The sequence below is a fragment of the Lolium perenne genome, chromosome 2 (genome assembly GCF_019359855.2).
Source record: "Lolium perenne isolate Kyuss_39 chromosome 2, Kyuss_2.0, whole genome shotgun sequence".
NCBI classification, from domain to species: domain Eukaryota; kingdom Viridiplantae; phylum Streptophyta; class Magnoliopsida; order Poales; family Poaceae; genus Lolium; species Lolium perenne.
In genome coordinates, this window is record NC_067245.2 from 239546766 (window position 1) to 239560295 (window position 13530).

The window sequence follows — 13530 nt, forward strand, 5'->3', positions numbered from 1 at the left end:
ACGCCTCAAACCCGAGCTAGATAATCCTTGATGAACACAAGAACCTTCGCAGCGGATATATTATGAACTAGATAAACGGCAGCGCCGTACCCCCGGAGGGATGATGCACGTGAACACACGCAATGGTTTTAACCTAAAAATTCTAACCTTAAACCGTAGCCGCACCCACCCTTATATGAGGGGGTGGCCGGCCAGCCCCTAGTGGGCCTCTCTACCTTGGTTTGGACATGCCCAAACCAAACTAACTCGCTCAATAAAAATCCCTAATTGGTCCACATATGACCATAGACATAAAATACTATAAATAAGATAACTAGCTACGTGGAGTCCTGAAATTGGGCTTCACCGTGGCCTTCATGCCGGTATCATCGGATTTGGCAAAAGAGTCCTAGTTTTAGTAGGTTTCGGCTGACAGAAACCTACCAGAACTCTCCCAAACTTTGGGGGAAGGTCTTGGACCACCCAAGGGCCTTTTCCACCTATAAAAGGAGGGCAAGGGGAGCCCCAAGAGGTGCACAAGTCGCAGCCCCTGCCCCTCTCCCCAAATCCTAGCCGCACCCTTCCTCCTCCTCCCTCTTGCACGGCTACGGCGAAGCCCTGCAGGATTTTTCCACCACCACCGCTACCACGACGTCGTGCTACCAGGATTCCGAGGAGGATCTACTACTTCCGCTGCCCGCTGGAACGGGGATAAGAACGTATTTATCAACATCGTACGTGTGATCGAGTGCGGAGGTGCTGCCCGGTTGCGGCACCGTCAAGATCTTCTACTTGCTCCTGAGAGCGGCAAGTGATCGACTACATCATCCACGAGATTTATCTCGTTAGCGCTTAGCGATCTTCGAGGGTATGTTGATCTTATCTCGTTGCTATCATCTACTAGATTAGATCTTGGCTTGTTATTCATTCTTGCGGTAGGAATTTTTTGTTTTCTATGTTACGAATCCCTACAGAGAATGATGGTAAAGTAATAAAACTCGATGGGGGTAAAGCATTTTCAGGGAGTTGTGGATCGGCCACTAGCCTAGGTATGGTGATTAGAAATATTGAGTTTGTCTTTTAGATATGGATGGGTGTGGCAAGGATCACATCTGTCATGGCCACTACCTTATTCCATCGCAAGCCGTGCATGTGTACAGTAATTATGGGTCTTCCCATGGTCATGGTCATAGCTACTGGTCCTAGTTATCCTCATTACACATGATTGACAGAGGCGGTGGACTTTGTCACATGTAAGCCCATGTACCACCAACCATATGCAATGATGATTTTAACGAACGCCCCTTATGTAAATATTATGTGTTCGACAACCCACAACAACATCGTTGAGAAGAACGAATAGATAAAGTAACCTGTAAAACTCTCCAAATGTATAACCATAAAACATGTATCTTGATCTCCCAACAGATAACCTGATAACATAACACTGACGATAGAGATAACAGTAACCAGATGTAATAATGATACAAAACATGCATTAGGACTCCAAAGGCTGACCCGATAAACCAAACAACAGTTATTGGTGGGAGGTGGTAGTCGTTTGGCTTGCGAAGGTAACATGTGATATGACACTTGACAAGAGCTTAACACAAGGCCAGAATATAAGAGAAAGGCAAAGCAGCAAAAAAAAATAGGTAGCCGGGGAGAAATGCTCGCTTGTCAGAGAAGCAATAGAAGCAAAGACATGATCCTCTGAAGGATGGTAGGACTAGTACTCCGCCCCGCTCTCCTCGAAACTGGTGTCTATCAGGAAGAAGCAAACACACACACAAGAAAGGAAAGTACGCAATAAATACAAGATAGTGCAATGCAATGATATGATGCTTGGAATGTGATATGCAATATGGTCCATGCTTATCTAAATTAAGTGGTGGCATTTAGATAGCAAGAATATAAAAAATGCCCTCACATAACATTTAGTAAATCAGTTTGACCGAGACAGAGAAGTGTTCTATGATGCATAAACATTTAATATTCGAGTTGCTCGCATTTTTCTAATCGTAAGTGGGATATAAAAACCAACGCGATTGGAGTTATAGAAGTTGAGATATGCATGGTACAAGTTTTAATATTTTTTTTTTTAATTATTTTATAGATTTTAGTTTTCCAAAGATGCAAAACAGAGGTTGTAGTTGGTTGCACATATTTGAGCAATTTTCATATATAACACCTTCCGGAAAAAGATACGGTTTATAAGTTGTTATATTTGCAAAATTCTTAATATGGAATAGCTATCAATTAGTTTGTCAAGTTTTAATTTGAGCAGAAAACAATACTTTCTCCATACGGGAATACAAGACCACTTCATTTTTAGAGATAAAGTTTGACTACTAATTGAATCAACTAATTATGAGTTGCACGCCATTTATAAATATATGACCGGACGCACATTTCGAAAAAACTTTTCAATGATATACTTCCGGATGAGTTGTAGTTTCTATTTGATTACTAAATTATTAGTCAAAGTTTGGCACGAAAAATACATTAGCCTTGCATTTATGAGCGGATGGAGTATCGGAGGCTGAAATTGAGTTCTATTCATTTCCCTGAGTTTAAATTTTAAACATGTATTATTTGTTTTACAACGATTAAGCCTAATTTACTTGCATTTAATTAGAAGAATAGAAAAAAACTCATCAAAACATGGAGAAATTGTACATATAGGAAACTCTACAGAAAGAAATCCAAACTGCAGCAGTAGATGAACGATTGCAAATTTCTCTCTCTGTGTACTGTGTTTGCATCTCGCTTTGTGCAGGGTGTGCGAAGTCATGGAAGTCACAAACTGTGTCGGCATGCACCCTCGACAGCGACTATTTTAGACGTCAAAATGGAAAAGCACTGACTGCTTACAAATTCAAAGCTGGGAAACTCTGCAGAAGGGCATTGAATTTTATCAAGTATTTTTTTTTCTGTCTCTCGAATCTCAACAGTGGCTGATACTTTGAAATGAGAGGTCGAGAATTTAGTTCTACCGTGGCACAACGTGACTCATGGTTATCGAAAATGCGTTCCCGCAGCTGATCTCGGGCGTTGTGGATATCTGGTCCCTTGCATGGCATAGAGATATCCATCTATGGGTCCCACGTTTTTGTCCACCCACTTTACAAGATTCCCTTCTCTAAATACACTACCAATTGAAAAACTAGCACAACTTTCACGTAATAAATTCAAATGAATTTTTATTTTCATATTCGACTTCCTCGCGACGAGCTCTTCAAAATGAGTCTAATATTCAATATTTTAAAAGTTATTTTGTAAACTGCATCTATAGAGTTCTCTATTACTTGGGCATACAGTCCGGACACTACGTCCATGTAGTCCTGCGAAATATAGTACTGATTTTATAAAGTCCTTCCAAATTTATTTGAATGGTACATGTAGTATTTGTGAAAAGTACTTCTATTTTTGTACATATGACAACTGCAGATTCCTTTTTCACGTGGGAACCATTGGCACGAATCTCGAAAAAGGCTGAATAGAGACAGTGGCTATGATATCAGCTTCGCCCGAGATCAGCAGCGAATTCTGCGCGTCGCATGGTTATCTTCTCCAACGAGATTTAACGCACCGGAAGCAGAAGCTTCTTGGCTTCTTGTAGGACCCATCCTACAGCTTGTTCGAGCGGACATCTCATCTCCGAGGCCGTGGCTGAAGCTACGATCAACTTCTGTTCATCAATGCGGCGAGACAGGGGACATGTTGAGTCAGTGGACCCCTCAATTCCACCGCAAAATCCCCATAAAATCTGTTCGAGAATTCAGCTGACGACTCAGTTTGTAGCTCCATGGCCCAAGCGTCTCCAAAAAATCGATGGAAAAAGTGCTCGATCCTCCATGTAAAAATGACGACCATGAACCATGAATGGTTGAGAGGGACTCGCCGGTCGACCATGGACCGGGCCTTCATGTGAATCCGCCATTCTGCGCGACGATATTCATAAATCTAATTTATCCGTTTCGTAGTTGTAGCCATACTCTCTTGCTGCATTCCGCACTTGGTAGCGTCGAAGAGAACGTCAAAAAGAATTTGCGACGCACCAAGAACTCAACGTGAAGGTTCAGCGCGTGTTTGGTGCGGAGTGTCATCTATGTAGCAGAGACATATCTCATCTCGTATTCGTGGGAGTCAAAATATTAGATAAAGTGTGGCTGTGGTGCAACTCTGGCCGTATGCAGCTCATGTACACGCAAAGAGTTCGAGAAACATGTCGCGACTCCAAACCGCTATCCGCTGGCAAATATCAGCGTGCTCCGTCACGCGCCCCTCGTCTCTAGTGAGTTCTGGAATCTGGATATTGTTGCATAGTGGTATGTGCGATGGTATCACCGGTGGAGGGTTGGATTGGTCAGCCCGGGATGGTCGTTGACGTGGGGGTCCGACCTGTATAAAGGCGGTGGTCCTAGGGCCTCTCTTGTGTGGAGAGGAGGACCTACCGAAGGCCTGGACTCGTGATCTGGCCGGTGGGTTGAGTTCCGGAAGGCTCCGCTGGCGAATGTAACAGTTTTGTTTCTTTCCAAATGGACTAAACATTTTTTTTGTCACTTTGTTCCATTGGAAAAGGATCGGGTCGAGCAAACAGGGATCGAAAGATGGGCTCTTTCTAACCGTTTCTACATTGTTTATAGGGAAAGAAATAGGGGAGGTAAAGGCTACTTTCAAACAAGACGGTGGGGAAACTTAGCCTACCTTACTGAGGTAGTCGATTGGAGAAGAGCGCCACACCTGGAGTTTGCTAGGTCGGAGGTATTCGGTCGTGCGCACCCATGTTTTTATTCCGACCGATTGGTTCTGGAGGGAGCGGCGCGAAGCTCTTTTTCTGTGTTGATATCAAGTAACTATGGATCCATGATGAAAGTCGGAAGAAGAGAATTTCATGAAGGCCGGAGGGGAGGACTAGCTAAGGGATGTTCAAGTCTCCGCCCTGTTGAGAGACTTGCTTGGTGTTCCGGGCTTCACAGCAGCGGTATGAAAGTGTGTGTGTGTGGGGGGGGGGGGGGGGGAGACAACACAGGTGAAGTGCAGAGTCCTACCTTTCAGGGTGAAAACCCAAGGTCTGGCCTTAACTGGTTGTGCCTGGCAATGGTCTTGGTGGAGGCATTGTTTTGAGAGGAGACTATCTTCAGGGTGAAAACCTAAGATCTTTGATCGGCGACGACGGTGTTTGAGCACTGTTCCCTTCTTGGAGGCGTCGTTTTTGGGAGAGTCTGTAATTCAGGTGTTGTCTTGGCGGTGGATGTATTGTTGTTGTTAGGCCCGAGATACTGTAGCGAGACTTTTGTTTCTTAGTTTTCTTTTCCTTTTTTGGATGTGTGCATCCGTAGTGCCATTAGGGTGGTGCGTTGTTGCAGAGGCTGGATGTAATTAGTATCTTCTTAATATATATTCCCTTTATCGAAAAATGTGTCTACAATTAGACGCATGCTGATAGATATACTGGTTTTATATGGAGTCTGATTAATGTACATATATACATGGAGCTCCAAACAACAGAAGTGAAACTAAGTTTATAGCGGAATGCTACATCCCGTGTTTGTGTTGGGGCTGATTTCAACATGATTAAATAAATCTACTAAGAGAAACAAAACTTTAAAAAAACTGAGGTGTCTATTATATAAATAGTGCTATTATATAAACAGTGTGAGAAATCGCAAGCCAGAGTTACTTGGTCCAACAAGTGTTGTACCCCCGCTAGGGGGATAGCTTGCTCTGGAAAGGTGGAATTTGAACTATGAAGGGTATTTCAAAAAGTTAAGGAAAACGTTGGTTGAAAAAGTTGATCTTACAAATAATGTTGGGAAAATCTAAGGAAAAGCGCCGCATACACAACCCTTTGGTGCGACGCGTTAAGATACGTACAAAACTGCATCGCGTCATTATAGGGAATCACTCCACTCGTATTTGACTTTCTCTCTCACACCACAAACCGCACCAGGACCTTCCTCACACCATTCTTTCTCCCACCACACACCGCATCGGAGAGAGCCGGGCCGTGCGCGCCGTGCAAGACCATCGCACTGAGAGTCGCCGGAGCGCCGCGCCGGAGAGGCGCCGGGAGCACAGGGAGGAGGCGCGCCATAGGGGGCTCTGCTTGCGGCTGCCGATGAGCACAAGGAGGTGGCACGTCGCGATGAAGGCTCCGCCGCCACCGACGAGCGCGACGTGAGGAGGGCTCCGCCAGTCCGCCGTCGGCGGGCGCGAGCTAGGCCAGCGCCGAGGAGCGTCGGGAGGAGGTGGACCAGCACGACACTGAGGACGAGCATGTCGGCCAGATTCTCATGGACGAGCACGAATTTTTTCCCTCCTACTACATCTAGTTTTTGCTGATTTATCTGTTGAGATTGTGGATCTTTTTTGCATATGAACTATTCTGTGAGTATCCCCTAGTTGGCAGTTGCATGTGTCTCTAAGAAGAATTCGAGGTCAATCGATTCATCTCAATTTCAATAGAGAATCTGTTGGCAATTGGGCATTCGAATTTGGCAGCCACGCGTTGGGAATTTGGCAGCCACGCCGCTAGAATTTGGCAAAACATACTAGATTGTCTAACTAGTCTGTGATAATTTTGGGAATCATACACTGTAATTTTGGCAATTGGGTGAATTTAACCGGGCAATTTGGCAACCAAAATTAATTAACTTGATAATCATGCAGTACAAATTAGGCAACTAAGTGAAATAAACCAGGCAGTTAGGCACTAATTTGGGTGGTCAGGAGTAACTTGGTCGAGTTGAAAACTGACTTGCCAAGTCAAAAAAAAAAAACTGAGGTGCTCGGGCCCAACAGAACACGCCCGGTGCGTTGGTGATTTACACAAAAATAACCCAAAAGTGAAAGAAAAGCACAGACTAACCCTCCGGCGAAACTATTTCACCAATCTAACCCTTTTATGTGGCGCCCCTCCCACGGACGCCACACATGCCCATGTGGCTCCCCTCCTGCCGGCGCCACTGTCCCAGCCGACGTGGCCCCCTCGCCGCTGAGCTGGTGCGCCCATCCGACGTGGCAGCATGTGTGGCGCCCCTCCCAACGGCGCCACACATGCACTTGGAATTGCTCAAAACATACCGTGAGACAAATCCTCTGGGACTTAGCCGTTTTGTGAGGCTCGATGTGTGGCGCCGATGCCACGGGCGCCACACATAGAGGTTCGCGAAAACGGCTAAGGACTTATCGTCCGGAGCCGCTGGATGTTTTCGACCCAATAGTTCATATAAGTTGGCATGTGTGGCGCCGATGCCACGGGCGCCACACTAGCATTTGTGGCGCCAGTGGAAAGGGCGCCACACATTGACTTGTGTTAAAAACATGAAAAATCCTACCAAACTCCAACAGTTACGAGTACAACATTGGACACAACAAGTAGCAATTTCATGACATACACATATAACACTTCATAGGTCACATTGTAGCACGTAGATTCAAACAACAAGTAGCATTACAGACCATGGTTCGAAATGACATAGGGTTCACAAATCGATACTTATGAATATAGAGTTTACAACAACACGTAGCACATCCTAGTAGCGTCCTCGACGTGCCGTCCTCGCGGGCTGCTTCCGGACGGCCATCCTCTTCGTCCGCTGCCGTGGCTGTTGTTGCTGCTGCTCCTACTGCTCCTGCTCCTCCTCCTGCTCCTCCTGCTCCTCCTCCTCCTCCTCATCTGAAGAGAACGGCTCGTCGTTCCTCATCCTCGACAAAGCTGATCTCCGCGGCGGCCCGTCATCCTCCTCAGTGACAACCTTCTTTCCTCGGTTGACATAATCTTCCGGAGTGTACCGGTTTGGTGCCTTGCCCCTTGGCTTAAACTGGTAAGCTGACCGTGGGGCTTGCTTGGAGGTATGCTTTGGAAGTATGCCTTGACTCAGAATTAGGTCGTCCTCAGGAATCTTCACAAACATGAACACATGAGATTACAAAAGTTGAAATTAGTAAGAACATGTTTGACAGCAACAAAATAGTCCATACCTCCCGCTCTTCTGAAGAGGAAGATGTAGCGATTTCGCCTTCCCGGCAACCTAGCAAGCTGGCTAACCGCCGCATCTTTCGTGCAATGTTCTGCGTCATGCCGTTAATGGTTACAAAGCCACCACATCATAGTACCGTACATTCAAAGTTGGTGATCATACCTTAATGAAATACCGCAACGGTCCGACAGGCTTTTCATCTCTCCCGCTCTGCTCCCACATAACCTCGCACTCCTCAGCTGTTTTTTGGATCTCCTCCCGCTGTGACAAACATAGCATACACAATTGAAGCGAGCACATGGCAATCTAGATGATGTACTAGTTAGTGAGAGAATCCGTTACCACGAAGTTCAGCTCGGAAGCAATAGAAGTCGATCTCCCTCTGCGAGCAAAGGTGTCGTGCTGGCTTTGTCCAACCTCATCGAACTGGATGGGGTCGTCCAAGATCTCCTCAGGATACGCGTGCTTAACTAACTCGATACGCGTGTTCTCATGGAACCACTCGAGGTAGTTGTTGAAAGCGGTGAAGTCGTGAGGCACAATCTGCTTAGGGCCAGCATTCCGTGCCGCTTCCAAACAGTGTTGGAACGCTGCGATGTGGCCGGTATGATGGACTGGCCAATTTGTGATCTTCCTCTGCCGCTGTCTATCAAGCCTGCAAGAATCAACAAGTTAGTTTGTACCTCTTCTATCAAGAATCTTCCATCGCATGATTCCACAAGTTTACCTATGAAGCGCCTTGTCCGTGTCTTGCCACAGTGGTGGGCACTCCTGATACAGCCCAAACTGTCTCATCACTCTTTGCGGCTGGTGGTGTTCAACAAGCCACATGCATATGAGTGGGCAGCGCATACGCCAGAACCGCGCCTCCTCCGTGCACTTGTGGTTGAGGTCAGCCATCCCCGCGCCAATACGGTAGTAGTTACCATATGGCTCCCATTCCACCTGCACCATACAAATATTTCAGAATTTAGAACATGCCAGTACAATCAATGAAAACTAGGATTGCAAAAGAGTGATCGGTTACCTGCTCAGCGGTAAGAGTGTCCAACTCCGCAGTGTACTGCCTGTACATGACCATTGGATCGCTTGTCATCTCCGAGAAGCCACACCATCCTACATGTTTACACAACCATATTATGAGTCATTCCACTAACAAAAATGAGCAACACATACATGAGAGTTCATATCCAAATACATGAGAGTTCCATACATACACACATACATTCATATCTAGGGTTCCAACAAATATTTGGTTCAAATATGAGTTATTCCATCACAAATAGTAGACATTTCAAGACATACATACATAGAATTTGAACACATACATAGCCATTTTATATCTACATAGCCAAATCTAGGGTTCATATCCAAATCCACCAAATCCACCAACAATAGTGGACGAATCAGAGGGAATCGAAGGGGAATACCTTGAGGAATGGAGGAGGAAGGACTTGGCCGGATAGATCTGACGATTCCTTGGTCGATTTGGTGGGGGGGGGGGGGCGAAGGGGAGGCGGGCGGCGGCGGCGGTTGGGGAGGAGAAGCAGAGAGGAAGAGAAAGAAGAAAGAGAGGGTCGGGCTGGGCGCGGGCGCGGGCGCCACACTTAAGTGGATGTGTGGCGCCCGTGGCATTGGCGCCACACAGGCTAGTGTGACGCCCGTGGCATCGGCACCACACATCGAGTCTCGCAAAACGGCTAAGTCCCAGAGGATTTATCTCACAGTATGTTTTGGGCAATTCCAAATGCATGTGTGGCGCCGTGCTGCCACGTCGGATGGGCGCACCAGCTTAGCGGCGAGGGGGCCACGTCGGCTGGGATAGTGGCGCCGGCAGGAGGGGAGCCACATGGGCATGTGTGGCGCCCGTTGGAGGGGCGCCACACAAAAGGGTTAGATTGGTGAAATAGTTTCACCGGAGGGTCAGTCTGTGCTTTTCTTTCAGTTTTGGGTTATTTTTGTGCAAATCGCCCGGTGCGTTCACGAGTGCACGAAACGCCAAGCTGGAAACTGCCGCACGAAACAACTCCCCATGCGGCGTCGCCGCGTAGTCCAGTCCAATAATGATTATGCATTAAGTTGATAACGTGAATGCAATGATCAAAGTAAAAAAAGTTATTATAGGGGGATGTGACCATTTTTTTCATTCAATAATGCTACATCTATGTGAAAATCATTTGGAAATAAACCTAAGGGACAATGGTGAACCATCAACAGGACGTGCGCATATCAGATAAAAAAAGGCGATGTCAGTATTCCGTATACCATAAAGAATAAATATCAGCTTTGTTTAATTCGACGGATTTATTACTTTACCAAGAGACCACGAATCATTTTCTCCTTTTATCCCTAGTAAAGTGTCAAAAGGATGTTATAAAATTGTAAAAACGGTCTTTTGTATTTATTGATATCGCACAAACATGCACAATATAAATGTCTAATGTGAACAATATATGTCTTCAAAATTAAACATCCCATACGTAAAGTCAATCAATTAGGATAACCGTTTGACAAATTAATTCTTTTGAGGGATAATAAATCAAACTAATAAGACTCAATAACAAACATAAAATAAATTAGATATGAACCCATAGGCATCTAGACAAGATTGGAACCGATGACGCTATTCTTGAAAGGCCTAAAATGGATAATTTGGTAAAAAGAGCGTATGTTGGAGATATAACATGCGACTCATGGAAGAAGTTATAAATAACCTGTCATTTTCTTATATTCATGCTAAGTTTTACAAGAGTGTAGTGTGATGCACTTTCGCCCCCCCCCAATCATTTGATGAGCTGTGTGGATTACATCGTGTAAGGAAATTATTGATCTCGTGTGGCAGTTGGAGTAGTGACTTTGTGTTGGATCATTTGGAAAAGTAGAAACAATGTTAGTTTCATGATGTTAAAATGAAGGAACTCTCTAATGTGGTATTCTAAGTCATTAGCTAAACTACTAGGCTAGACTTACATATCGTTGATCAACATATGCTGAAGATATGTGCCCAAAATCTAGTGAAGTTGATGACTGCAAAAGCTTCAAGCTGATATTTGGCGAGCACCTGGTTAAACGGATATGAGTGAGGTCGGATTGCCTCTTGTTCTTGCGGCCTATAAACTTTCTTAATTAGAGTGGTTGATGAATTTTTTGCGTGGTTGAGTTGCGTGAGTGTGCATGTTGGATGAAGAAAGTTGGTAAATGTGGAGACTTGGACTAAACAGAACATTTGTTTATAGATTTGATTTTATTAAAGCATCTCCAACAAGGCTCACTATTACATAGTGACTATATGGATACGGGTCAAAAAATCCTTTGACAGTGGATAAAAGATCCGTTGACCGGCTCCTCTAACTCATGTGAAGGGCCCTTTGGCCACGGAAGCAATATCTCATTAGTAAAGGTGTTCCACCTTGCCCCGTTTTCTTAAGGGTTATCTCATTAGTTACGTTTTTTCTCATTGTCTCGTGTCATCTCACTAAACCTCCGTTGACAAGTCCACTATTCTGTTAAGGTGTTCCACCTTACCCCGTTTTCTTAAGGGTTATTTCATTAGTTATGTTTTTCTCATTGTCTTGTGTCATCTCACTAAACCTATGATGCAAAGGAAATGTCTCATTTTCATTGCCTTGTATCATCTCACTATACCTACAATGCAAATGAAAAATATCACTGCCTTGTTAAAAGGTTGGAAAAATACTGAATTCTTACATAGAGAAGGATCTAGCCACGAAGGAAAATGTTATGCTAAGATCATCCAATATTGCAGATCCTCACGACTCTATGCATCAATCAAAGAAGTCAACGATAAGCAAGTATGCTTATAAATATAAACGCACTGAATTTAAATGGATGGAAACAAGATGTTATATGTGGCTTGAGACAAGTCTGGTTGAGGAATTCAGCCCACACATGAGATGGTTGACGACAACAAATCTCGCCGTCACGGCCAACATTCGCTTTCATTTTTCTTGTGTCACATCAATTTAGTCTAATATATAACATCATCGATGTGAAATGGTCAGCATGTAACACTCCTAGTTATTAAGATAGTAAATTTTTCAATGTCCGGTAAGGCAGTGATATTTTGCGAGGCTGTGGCTGTAGCTAATCCGCGTCAAATTGTGTTTATCAATGCAGCAAGACAGGAGACATGTCAGGTGGACCCATCAACCCCATCATAGAATAAACATAAAATCGTTTCGAGATTTCAGTTGGAGCGCGTTTGGTTGTCTGGACTTAAATCGTGCACCACTGTGCCACTGAGATGAGCTCACTTGCGCATAGCGAACGGGCCATGGGCCATGAAACGTGGATCATTTGGTATCCTAGGCGGCCTGTTCTGCATCGAAGAGGGAAGCCAGGCCCCATTATTTTTTTTGAGGGGAAAAACATTTAATCAGCTCTCAGAATATCAGTTACAGAATCTTGATTACACATTTCCCTGATTGAAGCAGGAACGGGAGACAGCCAAACATTGCTGCAACCATTCTTTCTAGCTAGTCTAGCTAAATCATGGGCGACCCCATTACAGTTTCTTCCAACATACGTGATATCACAGTTTGGTAACACATTTCTCCACATACTAATGTCCTTGTAGATATGCCAGATTCTTGATGAGCTTTGGGTACTGCTATTGATCGTAGTTACCGCATCGAGACAGTCGGATTCCAGAGTTTTCGGGCTCAGGTTGTGTTCGACGGCCAGCTTCAGTCCTTCGCAGATCGCTTTTGCTTCCGCTTCTTCAGCACCAAAGCAATTGTTGCCAACCATGCTAGCCGCCAGAATGGCGGAACCCAGGTGGTCGCGAACAACGACTCCATCCGTGGACTCTTTCGATTTGGGGCAAAACCCAGCATCTACATTGATCTTGATGCTGCCATTGTCTGATTTAGCCCATTTCACCATCTTGTAATGCTCTTTCCTGTAAGAAACATCTTTTGAGCACATAGAGTCGTTAGTTGTCAGGGGAGCATCATTAGTACATCCTGTATTAGAGTGGCGCCTGTTGTTTGGTTCCTGGAGAAAATTATTGTAACCTATGAGAAAGGCTACTGATCTAGCAATGGTCTCCTCACCCTTGTCATGGCAGATATCGCATCTGAGGTGCCATGCCCTCCAAAGAAGCATCAGAACTTTGCTTCTTTGAGGTTTTTGTATGTTGAATAGCAGGTTCTGTAGCCAATCTGGGCCTGAATATTTGAACTCACGTTCCGGTGGCAGCTGCCAGTATCTTCTCATTTCAAGTCTTAGTGCTCTTGATTTAGTGCAACTCACCGTGGCATGGTAGCTATCTTCCTCATCTCTGCCACAGATAAAGCAGGTACTGTCTATTTCTAGAGTTCTCTTCTTTTTGTTCCTTTTGGTATGAAGGTTGTCACAGGCTACTCGCCAGCCAAATTTTTTAACCTTCTTTGGAACGTTTTCTTTCCATATAATCTTCCAGATATCTCTGCTATTGTCATGTTTTCCTTTGTTACCTGCATACCATCTAACGCCATGGTTTAGATTATAAGCCAATCTGTATGCACTTCTAACAGAGAAAACTCCAGACGGATCATAATGC